Genomic DNA, 18487 nt, shown 5'->3' on the forward strand with positions numbered 1-18487 from the left:
ATTCAGGAATTTATAGTGACCAAGTCAAAAGCATTCTGGAAAGAAAAAAACAGGCAATCGCCTGGTTCTAGTTCTGACCAAGTATTTCCGCCCCAAATGATCAATAATATTTACTTCAAAGTTTATCTCATTACAACACCTTACTGTTTCGGGCGATTTGTTAGAGTTGTTACTAATGTCAATATGAGGGCGAAGATACCATAGAACAAGAACACATTTTTTTCTGTTTGCCGTGATGAACAGTAAGAGTTACGTCACTATTTTTGTTCAATTTAGTTGATTACAACTCTTCCCGAGAAACTTTTATTTCACCAGGTATTTCCTTTCTTCCCTTATTTACGGTTCCCGAAAGGCAAGTACCCTTTTGTTTCGAGTAGAGCTAGCAAAAGTGATGTGAAACAAATGCTAGTGGTTACATCCCTGCCCTTGCTCATGTAGGATTGCATACGTTTCAATGCAACATGATCTGAAATGCGATCACCAGCTTGACGAGATACGTCCTTGACGCCTCTGGTCAATCTGGAGTTAATGGAATCAGTTTACCAAATACATGCTGTCCTTATATACTGCAAACCAGTATTTATGCCCATACTTATCAGGCTTTGGTGCCATGAATTGCTTGAATGGACATCTAGCTTTGCTTGGAAACAGCTGTTCGTCAATGGTTATGTTAGGCCCAGGTTATGATTTCTCAGCATGGCCATCTCCTTACGATCTTGAACGAGGAGTTGACGTCACCTTGAAGTCTACCCAGCGCCCCTTCCACGTCGGCACACCATGTCACGACCACGCACAATTTCTTTTCGATTTCTGTCCGATAACCAGTGCAGATCCAGTAACTCAATCATGTGTAAATGCGTATTGTAAAATAAATATGTGTATCTTTCGTGATTAAATTACTAAACTGAAATATGCAAAACACTGAAACCGACCGTGCTCACTATTTTCATCATGTTAGGATGATCTAAATTACACCTCCTGTGCAACCCAATCGTTGTCCGACTCAACATCTGCATCAGACGCTTTCTCCGACACGTCTCCAGAATTATCGTTTAGTATTTCAATACTTTGCTCCGTCGTAACACGTCTATGCAGTGCCATTATCAAGACAGAACTGCCGAGGCAAGTCAAGCAGCAGGTCGCGACCATAGCAACCCAGTCCGCCAAACACGCGCGCGAGCCAGGCAGCCGAACACAGAGGCTCGGCAGCAGCTAACTGCATTGTTGCGCCCGTCACTTTACTGCAATGTTTCAGGGCATATAACTGTCACCTCAGTAAAAAATTAGCTGATTTCAAGGCAAATCATTTGCAAAAGGCATACTTACCTTATGAGCTGCTAAACTTTTGAAAAAAGTAGTATACAGCCGATGCTCATTGAAATTATGTAAAATAAACAATCATGAAGGTAATATACTATACTTAACACTAGAAGGACGGCAGGGGTCATTTGACCCATTTTCAGAATTCAAATTTATTTTTCTCTAATTAAAATATTTTTTTAAAATTTGAAACTTTTTGACTTTGTTCATTTTGGTCTATATTTTGATAAATTAGTGAAAGTTCAACAATAATGTTTTGTTTTAAATTTTTATGACGTGTTATACCTAGAAGGACGGCTAGGGGTCATTTGACCCACAACTGGTTTTCGCGCTATTTTCTTGGCCGTGGGCACTTTAGTGCCATGTATATCATATAATCAGTAAGAGGCTAGTGTGGTAGATGATTTGCTTCATTTTGAATATGGAAGTACCCGGTTCAATGCCAGTTTTTTCCCAAGGGCTCCTATCTGTATTCGAAAACCTAGGCATAGCGACTTGTTGTGCACAATCTTTCGATATTTTTTGGGCAGCAAAGGGAAATAAAACCTTCTCAATCCTTGATTTGCGTAAATTCATGTAATTATGATATTTTAATTTTGTTTCATTTATTGTTCAATGATTATTGTATTACCCACACCGGAAAATCGTCACGTATCCCTAGAATTGTTTTCCGTTGTCCAAGATTCAGAGCTCTTAGAGAATTTTTTTTCAATATCGACTCATCAGGTTTACGAATAACTTTCATTTTTCTGGCCTTACGGCTCTGTCACTTGACCTAGCCCCTTTTCCGTGTGTCCAGCATTAGTGCCGCCTGAACTCGTCGTGGTTTGGGGCGGGTTGACTGCACGCTGCGTCCTCTTGAAAAATCCTTTCTCTTTTTGAGAGATCGGAGGAATTGGGTGGACTGTAAAATTCTACTGTGAATTCTACCCTTGGAATCCGCAAGTAGGTCGGAAAAGAAGCATTACTGCAAGTTCCTTGAAGATACGAATCAGGATACGGTTGGCGGTTGAGTCCCTGCCTTTCGAACGGCAATTAGCGTTACTTCTGAAAATGTTGTCCTTTTGTATGCATTTCTAATGCTCTCCAGCTCTCTATACCTCCAATGCAACTAGAGAAGATTCTACCATAATGCGCTTTCGTTTGTAGATTTTTTTGCATGCATATCAGTAGTGAGTTGAGGAAGAAAGTAAGAAGTCGAGAAATATATCAAGAGAAGAGAATCGTCGCGATTCAAATAGCTGTAGGGAGTATTGAAGATCAGTCTGGAAGTGAATTGTAAACATCAGTTCAAGGACATTCTGACCAATCCATCAACATCTACGTGTGATGGAAGCGACGAAGTCCAAGATAGTGAATCCGATGGCGACTTTGGCGTGATAGCAAATGCACAGCTCTATCCAACAAAATGCAGCTGTCCTTTTATGACGTAAATTCCAAATAAACCAGACAAATTTGGAATCGAGTACTGGGTTTTGACAGATGTGAAATGAAAATACAGCCTAAATGAATTTCCATATTGTGGCAAAGATGATGATTGGCCATCAAATCAAGCGTAAGGGAAATAAATAGTTACTAAAGTGACCGTAACATACAAGAATTCAGGAATAAATGTAACTTGTAACAATTATTTTCCATCCATCCAGCTGGCAGGAAGTCATAAAAAAATGGAAAACTTCTCTTGCATGGACGATCTGAAAAAAACAGGTGTGACGCACAAATATCCATGACCCTTAAAATAGCCATGTAAACCATTCAACGCGAGTGTTCAAAAATACCTTAGGCCATACTCTTACGTAGAATCAGGCAAACTAGAACAATAATGTACTTTCACTCAGCAGCATGATCTCAGACGACACTATTTCCGAAACGAATAAAAGAATACCAGAGACCATCCTTTTTCATAATAAAAACAAAGTGAGAGTAGATATGATGGATAGCATGTATCAATTTATTTACATGTCTCCAAATCCAACAGCCATATCTCCACGGGCAAAAAAAAGGTGCCAAATACCATCAAATTGAATCATTGCACCAATTTCCTTTCCATTTTCCAAATTTCTTTTCATGTGCAAATGGCTGGTGTGCTAACACCCCCTGCCACACGCTTTTAAGCGGCTTGCGGGTTATTGTGTAGATTTAGATGTAGATGAATAAATCGTCCAATGAACGCATTCAGCGCAAAAAATATATTTTGTGGAAACAGCGCTGAAAAAATACTGTCTGTCTGAGATTTACAACAAAGTAATAAGTTTTAAAAATTTTAATACAAATTTTGTAAACCCAGTACCCCTATTGTTGAAACATGTAACACAACTTTTGTATTGAGTGTATGTATTTTCATTATTTGATTTGCAATCGACTACTACATACGGTTTAATTCATGATTCTTTAAAATAATCGTTATTCACTTTTGACGATGGAAATAATATTTAATAATGTTAAATAGTGTTTTTAATGAACTGATTCAACAATTAATACGATTAATCTGAATATTGGTTGAAAATTAGGCGTTTTATTCCAAAATACATTTTAGGGGTCAAATGACCCCTAGCCGTCCTTCTAGGTAGCGCGAAACTCCCGTCCTCCTAGTGTTAAATATACTATACATAAAGGTACTACACATGAAGACAATGTACTACACTATACTAATTTGACAAATAATTATCAAGCCGCATCCCACGAGACACCTAAATCGAAGGAAGAAACGATTTAATATACTGGGTGTCAAAATGACACCCTCCGGCATTCAAGGTAAATTTGAATTTTTGAGACGAAAACAATTAGGGGGGTATCCCTTTTACTGTCGTTTTGTTAAGATCTAAAAATGAATAAAAGTCACGAAAGATTTTTTTCTACAACTCTCTCTAAGGGCCAGCTCAGTAAAAAATGTACGCGTAGGGTGTCAAAATGACACCCTTCGGCATTCTAGTGTTAAAGGAAGCTGGTGACACCAACACTACCACCTTAAATAGAGAGCCAAGTGGTCACTTAAGGTACTAATGTAGACCCGGCATACGCGGGGGGGGGGTATGCCATGTTCAAATGGGTGCTGGGAGCAGACTCAAAACGACGCGAGTGCGCACGCACATTTTTGGCGAGTAACTCGCAGGTACCGTAGCGGTGTAGCGGCCACGTACGCTACCTGCGCTCAGGATCTCAGTCCGTCAATGCATTCAGTGCCATTTAGCAGCATTCATTTGAATTACATGACCTTTTTCATCATCGAATGTCTTCATTAATGCAGTAACCCTGGATATATTACCACCAGCCGCAACTGAGATATTGAATTAAAATTATCACTGGAAATAAAGAAATAAAACCTTCCTAAGCGCAGTCACCTGAAGACGTAACTACGTTACGAAACCCGGGACGTGGCCATATTAAAATAATAGTGAACCTTACTAAGTTCTATTTCTTTATTTCAAATATGGAGAGGTTTCACAAAGTAAAGCCTGAAATTATCAGTTAAAAAATTGTTACGTTATGATTGAGAGAATAATAAACTTGGAACCCTCATATTTTGTACAAATATTAGGCCAATACTGCAACCATCTGCGGAAGGATGGAACAAATTGATGATAGAATTTTGAACGTGTAGGAGCGACTTTATAGGGTGGACAATAAGTATGTTAAGAAATTTTAATCCTGGATAGCTGATTTCAGTATGAAACAATTACAATAATAATGTTAAGGTGGATAAAGCACCATTTTTAAACTATGGAAACTTTGAGCCAAGAGCTTCAATTACTTCAACATGTAAACAAGAGCTGCCGCATTTGACCCTTTTAAATTTAATTAAATTACCATGAGGTAGCGATGATTTGTATAATTTCACGTTACATGTGGTATATCAGAAAGCATTAGAGATATCGCTTTCATATAAATGGTTTTGGAATCTAGGTGTTAACATTATATATTTATCTTTAGCATGAATCACACGATGATGTTTTTGGAATGAAAATTTTGGTGTAGCTGCCACCTGTGCTCAGGATCCCCGTCCATCAATGCATTCAGTGCCATTTATAAGCATTCATTTGAATTTCATGACCTTCTTCATCATCGTATGTCTTCATTAATGCAAAAACCTTGGATATATAACCACCAGCCGCCATTGATTCCCACTGCTATGTGTAATTCCTGGTTTCCGAAAATCACGCACCCGTGGCTGCGAGGCCACGGATTCTGAAAAGTGGCTCGTACGAATGAATATATGAATGAACCACTGTGCGATGTCGGAAACTGCACTGACAGCGAGACTGCACGGTGCCGAGTAGTCGCGTCTCGCGCAAGTTTCCCGGGATGCAACTGCTGCGGGACGTGGATCCGTAAAGGCCGCATCACCCTCGCGACTGCGGCTGCGAATGCACCCCATCACGCATTGCGGCCGACGCCACGATCGCGCATGCGCACGTATGAATGCGACCGACGGTTATATATTGACCGACGCTCTGCTTCTTACGTTAAACGGATATCTTGCGCCGAGGAGAATTTTGATCGTGCTTTTACTTGATGCTGGGCTTCCATTTTCAGTTTAAATATCCGAAATCATCACAACGCGTTATTCACCGGCTTCCCCACTACATCTAACCGATACAAATACGCCTGCCGCAGCGCGTGAGATTCAAATGGAGCTCTCTGATTGGTTGTGGCTCATAAGAACAGCCGGTCGTCTATTCTTCGCAGTGCCTCGCTCTGATTGGTCGACAGGCCAGTCGCAGCCGCAGCCGCTAGTGTGATACGGCCTGACTGAGCCCGATCCCGCACCGCGTTGTTTGGAAAAGAAGAGCATGGTTTTCCCGTGACGGCAACGAGCACGCAAATACGCCATCGCGCAGTATCGGATATAGGAAACCAAGACGTAAGGAAAATTGTCTACGCAGGCGAATGCCGCGCTATTGCTCAATCCATATTATGCAGTTAAAATGCTTCCTTACATATTAATAGGTATTGTCATTCTAGAAAAATCACTATAAGTTGTTTTTAACAACTTTTTGAATTATTTCCCCCAGAATTACGTTTCCGATTTCCGATTTAGTGACGACACAGACCGTTACTAAGATTCGGTTGCAATTCGGAAATAAATAAAAAGAATGCTGAATTTTAAGATTGCTATGTCCTTACTATACAAAATTATGACGCTTACGAGGGTTACTGATATTTTGAAATAGCACTTTTGAAAGTATGCATAATTTAAGAAACGAAGCGGTCTCTCAGACCACACGTCACCGGTTAAGGGTTGAGGCAAATTGTCTACGCAGGCGAATCCGGCGCCATGGCTCATACTATTTTTACTTCCACTTCCCCCGCTGCTTTCACTTGTACTATTTCCTCCCTTTCCAGTTTGGCCTTGACTGGTAACGGCGTAAACATTAGGGTGGTGCGAAAAAACTCAAGTTATAAATTCAGTGTCGTAATAGCGCGGAAAAGTTGCGATACGTTAGTACAAGAAAAACAAAAAAAAGAATTAATAAAATCGGACGTCATCTTCCGATCCCGCAAAGCACCTGCAAAAATTACAAAAATGAAAAAAATTGTTTTTGTTTGTTGTAAAAAAAATTAAATAAAATATATATTTTTTAACACTATAGCTAAAAATGATTTCAAATAGTGTAGATTATTAGTAATACATACATATACATGGCTTTAAACAGTTATTTCCGATCGCGCAAGATCATTAAAAATGCATAGAAATTGAAAATTAGCCGATTTTTCAGAGTTATGTAATAAATACTTATGACAAATTTTAGTGAAGTTTTAGTTAATCCAGTAGATCAAAAGAGACAATATAGCTGACCACTAGACTTGAAAGGCAAAATTGTGCTTTAAAAAGGCAGCATGTTAACCCTGTTGAAATCGAGAGTGAAGATGTTAAGGTTTTAAATGACGCCACGCAAAATTTAACAATCAAGGAGCAATTTGATGGCTTTGAAGATTAAATGTGTAGTACATCCAAGAAAAATTTGTCACCACGGCAAATGAGGGTAAAATTACAAACTACAGCTTTGCATTGTGATTGTGACCGTGCAGCCGCTGTTATAGAATCAAGTGCACTTGAAGACATTGGTGCTATAACTGAAGGAGATACTTCAAGTTCATTAAATGATTGATGTTAGAAGGGAAAGGAGAAATATTAAAAGCGATTTGCAGTAAATCCAGAGGGGTAAAATTACAAACTACAGCTTTGCATTGTGATTGCAAATTGATTTAGGTGAACTACACGGGTAATACTTGGAGGGAAGGATAGACGATACCCTAGTAATAGAAATTATTGATTCGAAGGAGTACCGCTGGACAGTTAAAGAGGAACACCATTCCTTAATAAAAGAACCGTCCTCTGTGTATGTAAGTCATTTTTATCCAAGCTTCGGGTCTGCTAAAGACATTTGGCCTTCATATTATCTCATTTCACTGATCAAGGAGTATCGTTGAAGTACTTAGATTTAGTTTGCTGTGATGGCACAACACCAACATTGGATGGAAAGGTGGCACTATGAGAGAGATCGAAGAACACATTGGACATCCGCTGCAGTGGGCAGTTTGTTTGCTTCATTTCATTAAATTACATTTCCGCCATCTTTTTCAGTATTTGGATTGTGAATTAACTGGCCAAAAATCTTTAAGTGGGAATTCTAAAACTGAATGATTATGGGAAGCTTCCAATACAGCATTTCCAAACAATTGAATGTGAAATTCTACAAGTGGATGGATAAATTTTGAGCAAGGACCCAAGATACCTTATTAACATAAGTCAAGCAATTATTTGTGGTGATTTTCCAAATGACTTAGCAAACCGTGATCCAGGACCATTTTCACATGCTAGATGGCTTACCTATCCAAATCGAGTTCTCCAACATTACGTAAGTACCGAAAACCCCTCAGATGCTTTTAAAGACGTAGTTACTTTTATTTTAAATCTTACATGCCTGTTCGTGTGTACAGAGCATTAGAAACCTCTTCATTCTTGACTTAAGATTAAAATAAAGTAGTTTTCCCGGTTATTGAACGGAACTCTTACTTTGCTCACCCAGAGAACGTATTGATGGCGATGTGTTTTTTATTATAGGAGGCACATTAGAGAGCAACGGCTAAAAAGAGTATTAAAAGCCATAGACTTAACCAAAAGGCAAACCCATTGGAAACTTAATTACTCCTACCATGGACTTCAAAGCAACTGAATATATAGAATTGATTGACCGGAGTATAGTAAAACTATCTACTCCACCTCTTCTTCGGAGAATGACCAATGAAGAAATAGCTTCCTTCATTAAATCAGGCGATAAAACAGATTGGGATATTAAATTTTTCCATGTCACACGTAAGCAGTGGAGCCGTGAGTGAAATTGGTAACACAGGCATCCCTTAAGCTTCGCGGTTATCTATCCAGAGATGGATTTATTAGGGCTATATTCAAATCAAGGTCCATTATGTCAGACTTCACCACCAAATCGTAGTATGAAGTAGCGTTCAAAAACTAAAAGCTAAAAGTAGGACAAAAATGTAAATATTGTAAGTAGCACTAACCCTCATTGGTTGGACTGAGGGAAGGGAAAGGGTTGAACCCGAAATAAGGCCACCTCCCCCCGGAGAGTTCTGGGATGTTTAAATATTATTAAATCATATCTTAATAAAGGAAGAGCTGCATAATCAAACATGTATATTAGACTAAAAGTTTGAGCATAAAATATTACCTCAAGTAATTATTACACAACTCTGAAAAATCGCCTAATTTGCAATTTTTATACATTTTTAATGATTTTTCGCGACCGGATATATTTGTTTAAAGCCATGAATATGTATATATTACTAAAAACCTTTACTATTTGTAATCATTTTTAGCAATAGCGTTAAAAAATATAAAGTTTATTTAATTTTTTGTACAACCAAAAAAAAACAATTTTTTTCATTTTTGTCATTTTTTCAGGTGCTTTGCGGGATCGGAAGATGACGTCCGATTTTAATAATTATTTTTTTGTTTTCCTTGTACTAATCTATCGCAACTTTTCCGCGCTATTACGACACTGAATTTGGAACTTGACTTTTTTCGCACCACCCTAGTAAACATGCCCAAGTGTGACAAAAGATCGGGTTCTCGATGGGCGTATTCAACCGAATGTGATGCGATGGTAGTTATTGCGCATTTTTGAGTTAAAGGTACAATTGAAGATCGTTGGACACATTTCAATTAATTTACCAATCATTTACCAAAGAAGAATCTTCTAAAATTAACGGAGAGGTTTATCCCGCCGCTGAATGTCGTCTATAATGCTAGAGCAGACGAAAGTAAACTTAAAACATACCTTATCAGCAAATGGACAAAAATAATTCCCCTATGAGAAGGGAACTCTATTTGAAATAATTATCCCGGAGTAGCATTGTATTTTTTTAATGCTAATATCTTAGTGCTTTTACGTCCGATTATTTTCTTTAATAATCATCGCAGAAAACTTCGAAGGACCGTGAACTAATGCATGGATAATCCATAACCCGGATAAGCCGCGGCCGGATAATCTGGAGTCTGCTGTTTATGTCATAATTCTGTATCCAAAAAACGGAACTCTTCGCGAAGAGGTCTCGTGATCGCTACCGGATCAGAAACTGCATTATTGTCTGTTCGATACTATATAAGACGCGCTTTTCTTGTATTGGGAATGTGCGGTGAGTTGAGGTACTATCGCCATCCCCTCCATTCCCTCTCGACACTGAGTGACCAGTCGAGCCAAGGCTCTTCTCTTCTTTCCTTTTTTGCCATCGGCAAAGCACTTCTCCGCTCGGACAATCGACGCCAACGCTTCTCGTCGCGGTGACAGACTTGACAACGATTGCTGCCGCCTCATATACCCGATAATCGGTGGTCATTATACTCCACATTAATTACTGTATATTTTTATATCATAGCTAATAGTCCTAGTAGCACCAAAACGATTATGTCTAGATTTTATGCGTATCATAGTATACACTGCATACATAATATATCTGTATATAAAATACATGCAAACGTCCTCTACCACCCATATAATATCTAGATATTATACGTATTATATCTGCTGCCACAATATGAATTTCATGCGGATTAAATACTTATAACTCTTCGTAAATCTATATATCATAAATATCTCATACGTGTCTGATGATCCCTGGTTACGCCGAGAGGATATTATATGTATATTTTAAAGATTCTGGTATACATCAAGGACCATGGATCATCAGGCATGTATAAAATATGAGTTATATAATATGCAGACTTGCAAATCTGTTTACCGCCATATTTCGAAATTTAAACATTTGCAGATATAATCCTTTTCGTGCTACTAGGGAGGGTAATTTCCTTCATTCTCCCCTCACATCAATATGGTAGTTTCCTTCATCAAAGAAAACGGAAGGCATTCATTTCGATTCGTAACCCACCGTGAGTGCATTTATTATATACAAATTATTTGGTTTTAGAAATCCCAGTATAGACGAATGGCAATGATCAATTTTAACCTCATTAGAAAACGGCCAGATTGGCGCCCATGCGATTCCACTCCACGTGACGTCACAGGGACCAAGATTCTGTACGAGTTGATAGGAGTTTTACATCGTCTGAGATTACCAATGCATGCAATAGGCACAGAGCTCAGGGAAACATGTCTTAATAATCACCTATTAAAACTGCTTAAGGTTGGAAAGTTTTCCTCGTTTGATAAGGTATTAATAATCCTAATTAAATCAAGCGCTGCCTGCTAGAAGTCTGCTTCACAGCGGCGCTCCTAGCCTCGTACCAAGGTGGCCTCACACGGCGGCAGCTGGAGCCAGGAAGACGTCACACGAGCTTTTCCCAGCGTTCATACTAGGCAGTCGCGTTTTCTCGCGCTTGAAAATTTTCAATTTTCGATTAATCGCGAAAAATAGATATCGTCACTTAAAAATCTAAAAGCGTGAAATACATAAGTAATAAATAATACATCCCGGAGTAATAAATAATCCTTCGATTTAGACAATAAGAAATAGGAAACCATCCTATTGTGTTGAAAATGTAGTTTGCTTCCTCAACACTGCCGACGTTTCGATGTCAGACTCGGCAATCGACCTCAGGGATGTGAGTGTTGAGTCCGTCCACATCAAATTTGGCCCGGGTTATACACCAAGCATAATCAGTCCTGAGCAGTGGCGCCGACTCCATGGAGCCTTTGCCCCCTCAAAAATTCCTTATGGGTGAGAGGAAAAACTGTGTCAGGCCTGTCAATTTTCCCCGGAGTTTCCAGATATCGAGATTCGAGTTATCAGGGTCCTAATGTTGATCATAAGACTCATCTTAAAAGCTTAAAAACCTTAACTCACTAATTATAAAATTTCCCGCTGCAAGATCCCCGGTTTGGGCCCCTCCAATGTTTTTTTATAAGTCTTGTGCTGAATTGAAACCAAGGCATTCAACATTTTTTTTCAACCCACGAAAATTGATATGTATTAGCATAAGATATGTAGCTAAAATAAAACTATTTTTTCGAGGAAATAATCTCATAAACTTATGTCACAACTTGGTTTGCACTCCACCCCCAGAACATGGCTTGGCGCCCCCTAAACCATGGCTTGCCCCCCCTACTTACGATTCTGGCTACCCCGGGTTATATACCAAGGGCCAGCACCTTATGAGTATATATACCACGTAGATGAAGTCTTCTCGGGAAATTAGCCGGGTGAGGATGGACATCGGTACCAACGTTTCAATGGCCTTCTCTGCCATCGTCTTCAGGGTGAATGATGGATGTGGTTAGTGCCGGGCTTATATATACCCAGTTGGGGCGGTCAAGTCGTCTGTGAATGGTCAGTTTTAGGTATCCTTCCTTCTCTTAGCCTACTCATTCTTTTGATCATGGGATTCCACGATTTGATGTGGTTGAAACCCGCGTCTCTATTCATTTCATTATTTGCGATTCTTTGACATTGAGAGGCGCCACGTAGTCGCCTCTCTCGCACAAGTTGCCCGGGTTGCGACTGCTGCGGGACGTGCATCCGTGATAACGGAGCGCGGTCGCGCACTGCGATGCTCGGAAAACGGGAACTCGGAGCTCTCGTGAATGCAGCTTGCGCGAGACTGCTTCCCTTTCACGGAGGAGATTTTAATGGAAATGACCCTGTTGATGTATCCTTGCATTGATGCAGTAATTCCAATGATTTTGCGGTAGGTTTTATTTTTTATTAAGATCGCGAAAATATTGAGCGAGAATGGAATGGTGCACGGATAATCCGCTACACGGATAAACCGCAGCCGGATAATCGGGATTCTGCTGTTCTCTGTTCTGATTTTGTAATTAGAACTATGTTAACCCATTTCATGCCAGTGATGAGGTAAGCATCTGGCATCACCAGGGTCACGAGTGAGCATGCATTTTCAGTAATCACCTGAGGATAGTTTCCCTTATTTTTCCCTATTTTAGCTGCCAGACAGTGTAAAAACCACCCCCTGTGCAAGGCGCGTCCCCCGCCTCGAGGTGTTGTCTGGTAGAGTTAAGCCCTTAAGCACTTCTTGTGGTGACGGAAAGTGCCCATGTGCAAGATATCCTAGTAGTGATAAAAGTTTGGGTAAATGCTGCAGTAAGCGTGCAAAGCTTTCAAGAATGTTCCCGCATTCTAAGGGTAAATAGGAAAATGTTTACCACTTTTGATACTTACAATACTGCTGTGGACTTTTTATAATAATTCATATAATATCTGCAATTTTTACAGTAATTATTAGCCGCTGTCAATTCTGTTTTTTGCTAAGGTGTATGAGTGTTATTTTTTGGTGTTTGTATTATGGTTTTAAAAAAGGATTGCCCAAATTTCATTATGGGTTTACACAACCTGGATATGCAATGTCTAACCTTGGTTACTTTGCTGAATTTGTTTGTGCTAGAGGCAATGAGGGCAGTCAATTTCATGTCATATTTAAAAATTCTGAGAAAGCTTCTAATACTGTAGACCATGAGTTACTTATGTCAAAATTGTAGGTATATATGCTCTCCTAGGGGGATAGAATTTTTTTTCCAACTGAGAAATACTCTGCAATATATTATGTTTAAGAAATGCAATTCACCTGAGTACACTGCTATTCATGGAGTACTCCTATGATCTAACTGGGGTCCCTCGCTGTTTTTATACTAATCAATGACTTGCCTACCTGTTAACAACATAGATTCTAAATAGATGTTAGCGGATGTAACACTTTTTCATTAGATTTAAGTATTGGTGGTGCATGCGATTATTATAGTAACGGCGTCTATGGACTGAGGCTGGCATCCCCTTTATTTTTCATGGTGCTTCGTGGAGGAAACACATTTTTGGAGAAATGAAATAATGTAGGAGGTGATTTGACATAATTCGAAGGTCACCATTTTTTATATGGATCTTATCTATAAGCATTATGGTGCTAGGATAATTTGAAGAGAAATTCCTAGTAACAGACTTAAAAGCGAGGGAGATGCAAGCAAGCCTGCCTTGGATCCAGAAAAGTTAGCCGTGGTGAAGGGTAAGGGTGCATTTCAAAAACAGTAATATTTTGGCTAAGTGCTCCTTTGCCAGGCAATTTCGGAACTTTTAATTCAAATGATCACCTTGTGTCTCATTTACATTTCATTAATAATAATAATTTTATTCACCTGTATGATCATACAATTAAGTAGACAAGCTTTGTCAAAAAAAATAACTTTAACATTTAAATCAATTAGAATTTCATAATAGGTTTTACAAAATCAACGAATATACATATAACATGTAGCAAGTTATCACAGTGTATACAAACTAAAGGAATAAATATTTCATAAAATTTACAATTTACATTACATTCTTGTTGGTCAGAGTAAATTGTAGGAATAATGAAGGAGGAACTTTACGCAATGAAAATACAAAAAATTACAAGTTAAAATTATAAAGATAAGACAGCAACTTTTTAACAATTGTTCAATATTTTCATTCTCTTAGGATAGGAAATGCTTTAATTAGCAAGAAACTAAGCCATATAGTTTTCACAATGTATCTTAACTGGGTGGGAACATAACACTTTCAGTGCAAGGAAAGTGTATGTATGTTTGAAGGCTTCATTTTTGGGGCTTAGGTATACAAACAGTTCTCGAAACTCATGGAGACGTATTTTTTACCGGAGTTTACTAGCATTTTCAATCTTTTTCGCTCTGTTTCCCACAAAAATATAAAACGTCATGAGTACCTTAAATGCAAAAAAAACTTTAGTCGTAAAACATAATGTTTTCGGAAAAGAGGCAACGAGAGCTCAGTTTTACACTGCCCTTATGAGTTTCTTAAGGCAATCTGCCAAGGCTTAATATGAGGAAGGTAGGCTCCTTTCCAGCAAGAAATGCCATATTGCAGTCTTGATTCAACTAGAGCACAATATACAGAACAACCTATTTTTGGACATAAATATCTTAATATAAGGAATTTCCTTGAAATCAATCGCATTTCCAATTCCAGTTTATTGAGATATTGCAGGTAATATTTTCATTAATGGTTATCCCAGATTAACTCACAAAGTTAATTTGCTAAATTTTAAAACATGTCGAACAGGTTTTTTTTCGCGTCACACATGAGATATCTGTAGTAAACGCTCCATTTTTCGAATAATTTCTTATAACTTAAATGTATATTTTGTTCATTTCCTTGATACAATATGAATACAATTAAAAATTTGTTCTATCACATTCCATTTGTTTTTGTAAATATATATCACTCATATCGTGAAATATAAAAGCCAAAGCCGTATTATCCACAAAGGAAGTTTATTTAACATTGAATATTCCAGTATTGAAATATTTTACACAAATAAGAAAAGGAACAGTCACCAAGATGGACCTCCAGGGGACTCTAGGAGAAAGTGATGTTTGTTGCCCATAAAAGTCACGTATTTTCTCACCCTGGGTTCATCCACTGAAGTTACTCCGGAACCATTTAGTAACGACTCGTCTCATTCCAGCTTGCAATAATCTTTTCAGTAACACTGACTCGTCTATGCGAGCTTTCGAAATGTTTACGTATTACAAAACTGCAACTTACTAATTATTGTTGAGTGCATCAGAGATAGCAGAACAAAGCTTTAAAATTCCATTTTCTGTACTTTTACCTTTCACACAATCCCAATTGCACCGGGGTAAGTAGTTATTGGTGTTTATGAAATTGAAGAACTGAATTTTATTTTTTTTCCAAGACTTTTGAGAAGACAGGCAACAGTGATATTGGTATATAATTGGTATCATAAGTTTTATCACCTATTTTGGAAATTGGCACTGCAACACCTGTTTGTTTTGGAAATTCACACTTTTTCATACTCAAGTTTGCTGTGTGTAGAAAACGGTGCAATACGATCATATACCTTAATAATATTGATACTGTTTTTATCATGACCCATTGCATTTTTAAGCTTCATTTCTTCAATAATTCTACTAACGTCTTTAACGTCAGTTGGAAAGAAGTACAATGACTGAGCCTCACCACAGTTTGAAATCACAGCTTATAATGTCTTTCAATGAAAAAATAAAAATATTGGGTTCACTTGCTAGTCTTTGAAGAGCTTCACTAAAATGATTGTTGATCTCACTCACTGTCTTGAGTGCAACATACAAAAAACGACTTGGTACGATTCCCATGGTATCATGGGAGATGACTAATCTTCCCAATAGGTACTTGATCATTATTCATTCTTCATTGCGAAGGTAGGAATAAGGTATTGGGCTTCTCACTACAGATTTGCAATCGCTTGATTTAGAACAACTTCGATATTTATATGAATAATCTTTCCAATGACCAAACATGTCAAGTGCACAGAGGTGGCCCATCTGGGGAAAGCAACACAACTTACGTAGCACGAATATTGTTTATCACTTGTGAGCGCTCATGTGGCGGTTGTGATTAGAACTAACAGTGAAAAACTTGGTGCTTACTCTGAATGAATTATGTTTCTTAACTGTACGTTAGGGTGTTGCTTATTTTTTATTTTTACTCGGATTTTTGATTTCTACCTCTCAAAATATGCTATGATGTGCAGAATGGATATTCTAAAAATTTCAGCTCAATTGTTTAACATTTAGAGGTCGCTCAAAGAGCATAAATGCAATAACATTAAATTTTCACAATTTTTTTTAAGTAACATCATTTTCAGGGGTAACGCACGATTTTATGGCCCTTTAGGGCCAAAAATCGCTCCATTTTAACGTCCGCTCAATAGTTTTCCAGGAATACAATACTTTACCGCTAGCTACAGCCGCGCGTCACATCCCTGAGGGCTAGCTGGTCGCTCGCGGGCCGCATTCACGGACAGCGACCGCCTTACGCCCCTCGCGCTTTCCCTAGCGAAAGTCGGCGGAAGAAAGGAGGAGTCGTATACTATGTTGGCGTTTTTCATACCGAGTGTTTGCTGTAGTTTATCCTTTAAATTAACTACATCACTGTTCTTCGAACATTACATATAAAAAGGAAATTCTCAGGTTTAAAATCCCCAAAAAATGATAAGATTGAGAACCTAAGATATGAAAACAATTAGTTACCTTTATTTACGCTTGTTGAATCAATTGAAAATGCTTTTTTATGTTCGCTAATCTCCATTATTCAATGCAATCGTGAACAATCTCAGCAGTGCCCGGCCCGGCCACTAGCAATTCCGGTGAGTTATGGAATCTTTAATGTTGTTTTTATTTCATCAATCAGCCATGAGATTTATAGAACCACCTAATGACGTAATATGCAAAATAATATTTAATTACTTAATTCAACGAATTAGTAAATATTTCCTTTAGTAGACAGTAACCCCTATTACTTCAACATAGTAGCAGCAAGAACCATCGCTGCTCATCTAGCGTTAATGCACAAGGCATCAAAGATCAGTGCAATTTGGGGTGTAATGAGGATTTTCCTACCAATCTATCTTTTACTTGACAACTCCGTTGGCTTGTCATCAATAGAATTCGTTTCAGAAACATCCTCACTACTTAAGATTAAAATATCATCATTTCTTAAAAGAATGACGTATCATTAGCAACAATGTAATAACATGAAAAGGGAATCGATAGCGGTTTAGTTTTACAAGGTCTACTTAGTTTTCTGTGTACTCTTTAATTCAGACTTGCTGCGATACTCGTCATATCTTCTCTTCCTCTCTACTCGTCGCGCCGACTTCTCTGCCACCTCTCTCTCTATTAAGTGCTTCGTTTTAAGTGGTGGTGATAGAACAAATGCAACATTTTGCGAATCAAAGTCAGCTTATTTTTCTCGAAACAAGCAGCGATAGCTGTTATAGGGACGCCGATGAGGAATACTTCACTAGACTTGCGCGCGATAAACAACATTGTATTTATCAATAGCGTTTCGACTTCGAAATTTTACTCTACGCCATTCAAAATCCGTCTGCGATGAGGTTAAAGAAAATGTTAAACACGCAAACTTGGGTAAGAAAACATACACAGTTGTCTCTAAACATCATTCTTAATGGTTCCATTTATTCTGCGAATTCATCTCAACGAATAAGTCTCCAGAATTTATAACAATGTGAAACCATACAGGTTTTTAGGTAACTCCTCCTTTCTTCCACCGACTCTCTTTAGAGAAGGCGCGAGGGGGGCGTAATGCCGTGATCAGTTGACCGTGAATGCGGCCCGCGAGCGACCAGCTAGCCCTCAGGGGTGTGACGCGCGGCTGTAGCTAGCGGTAAAGTATTGTATTCCTGGAAAACTATTGAGCGGACGTTAAAATGGAGCGAATTTTGGCCCTAAATGTCCATAAAATTGTGCGTTACCCCTGAAAATGATGTTACTTAAAAAAAAATAGTGAAAATTTAACCCGCCGTGACTCGCGCGGGGTGTCCCAGGCACCCCAGCGTCTTGTTTTGGTTAGAGTTCGTTTCTGGTCTAGTTTTATGGTCTCATCTTTTCAGTAGCTGAGTTTAGGGATATTTCCTAGCTGTCCTGGAAAATTGGTTAGTTTCTTTCCGTTTTCGGCCGAGATCAGACACTTTTGTGAAGACAGTGCGCATCCCGCCGGAGCGAAATGTTCGAGTGTTGGTTTCATGCTTGAATGTGTGCCGTAAACTTTTTTGCGTTTACTTGTTTTTGTGTTCATTGGATCCTCTACTGAATACTGCCGCGAAGTATACTTCGTTCTTTTATTTGGTGAGTCTTTTCACTTACAATTATAAAATTTATCT

General features: G+C 38.5%; 1 protein-coding gene across 1 annotated transcript in view; it reads left to right on the plus strand.

Moving 5' to 3' along the window:
- The window catches only part of LOC124172224 (zinc finger protein 565-like), a 142060-nt gene that overhangs the window by 45958 nt on the left and 77615 nt on the right, over window positions 1-18487 (plus strand). The gene's annotated exons all lie outside the window — the stretch shown is intronic.

The sequence above is a fragment of the Ischnura elegans genome (genome assembly GCF_921293095.1).
Source record: "Ischnura elegans chromosome 13 unlocalized genomic scaffold, ioIscEleg1.1 SUPER_13_unloc_1, whole genome shotgun sequence".
NCBI classification, from domain to species: Eukaryota; Metazoa; Arthropoda; class Insecta; order Odonata; family Coenagrionidae; genus Ischnura; species Ischnura elegans.